At 45.4% G+C, this 1853-nt stretch overlaps 1 protein-coding gene across 2 annotated transcripts in view; it reads right to left on the bottom strand.

Moving 5' to 3' along the window:
* Window positions 1-1853, bottom strand: part of SMAP2 (small ArfGAP2) — a 12661-nt gene that overhangs the window by 5792 nt on the left and 5016 nt on the right. The gene's annotated exons all lie outside the window — the stretch shown is intronic.

Here is a 1853-nt window from a genome sequence, read left to right as displayed (position 1 = left end):
AAACTAAATCATCTGGCTAGAGCTGCTAGCCAACTTCACAGTTAATGTGGCCAGCTTCCACCATGGGCTGGACATCACCACCACGGGTAACCGGCCCAACAGCCACAGCCACATCCCAAATAAGGGACCAGATAGCCTCCAATAAACTGTACGAGCCCTTTCCATAGGGATTACAGGCATTATTGCAGATGAAGAGTTATTCTGTCTTGTCGTGCCATAGTTAAAATAGCAAGCCTCAAAGCTAATGAGACTGAGGTGGGAGAGGGAAGAAGGGGAACGTGTAATTTCAAAGCCCTAAAAAAGCAGCACTGCATTTAACTCTCCTGGATATGCTAGATGGTTGTTAACAGTTTAATTCCTATTTACTAGGAAAGTCTGGAGCATCCAGAGGGATTTGGTGCTGCTAATGCAATCAGTGGCTCATGGTCCCTTCCAGGGTAAAGGCATGCAACCTCTCACTTACCTCCAGTATCTATTCCAGCTCATTTATGTTATGATTTTTAAAAAACTCTTTATTAAATCTTCTGGCCTGTCCTGCCATTGCTTTCGTTTTTTTCACTAGAAGAGTGGCCCTTGAGAACGATACCGATTTAATGAAGCTGATCAAAGTCACATCCCAGCTCAGGAATATCTCTCACTGAAGACCTTAATAGAAGCATACTCTTGCCTACACCTCAGTTCCTTTATTATACCTACCAAAACCTAGGGCTGAATGCATCAAAGCAGGGGGCCATCCTTTCAGCAGCACCTAAGTATGCCAGTCACAAAGTTAGGCATGGGAATAAAAGGCTTGTTCGGCGTTGTGCCTGTTGCACATCAAGGTGAAGCCAGAACTCCAATCCTTCATCTGATTTATTTGTGGAGTTCTCTCCCCGCTACACCCCAAAGGCTATAGCGTGAGCCTGCCAGCAGGATTAAGCATGAGATTCAAGGTTAGATTTAAACTCGAGATATATTTAGCCTTTATAGGACTAAAAGGATTAATAGTCAGCGAGATACTACATCAGGGCTGTAGTAATCAGCTCACTGGTTTGTCACATGTGCTAGCTTGAGCCACTGCAACCTCCTACCCCGCGATGCCACACACAGGAATGACTCAGTCTGTTACACCCATCCTGCTTCAGCGTTACTTCATTTGGGATGCGGGATCCGAAACAGCAAGGGCTGAGAACGGGAATAACAGCTGACCATTGCTGCAACTCCTAGAGCTCAGCTCTGGAAGACCCCAGTACTGAAGCAGCTTCATTATGCCAATGAATATTTAAAAAAAAAAAATATGTAGGCTTTCAAAAATCCTCCTAGCAGCTAGCATTTGGGTTGGTGATGAACACATATTATACAACCAAGGGCAATTCTCTTCACTGATGCTTATTCCAGCCAGGGTCTGGGTGTACTTGCAAGTGCCGATAAATTCCGTAAGGCTTCAGATTTACAGACTAGAGGAAACTGTATTTCCCATTTTTGGGATGTGGGGTCATTTTTGTCCAGAGCCAGAAGGAAGACTCTGATCCCAGAGGTTCAGCAGTTGCTCTCTGACATGGTGGTGACCCTAGAGCCACACAAGCAGGGTATTTGGATGGTTCTCCAAAATGCTGCCCAGAGTCCACATCCAGCTCCACAGTTCCACAAGGCACATGAATTTGACCTCTAGACGTGAGCACCCCATGCTTTGGGATATAACTAGTAATTTCTTTAGCGTAGTTGTACAGCCCTGTGTTCTATTGACAGTATGATAAAAAAAAAGAGGAACAAGATATGGCTACACCCCTCGAGAGTGAAAAAGCTCCTTCAAGATAAGCAGCTGCACAAGAGAACCCCTTGCCTCGACGGCGGCGAAGGCTGACACAGCAAGG

Source organism: Egretta garzetta, unplaced genomic scaffold (assembly GCF_000687185.1).
Source record: "Egretta garzetta isolate BGI_Z169 unplaced genomic scaffold, ASM68718v1 scaffold243, whole genome shotgun sequence".
In the NCBI taxonomy this organism is placed as follows: domain Eukaryota; kingdom Metazoa; phylum Chordata; class Aves; order Pelecaniformes; family Ardeidae; genus Egretta; species Egretta garzetta.
Note: the sequence above shows the minus strand (reverse complement) of the source record. Positions and strands in the feature narration are given on the sequence as shown.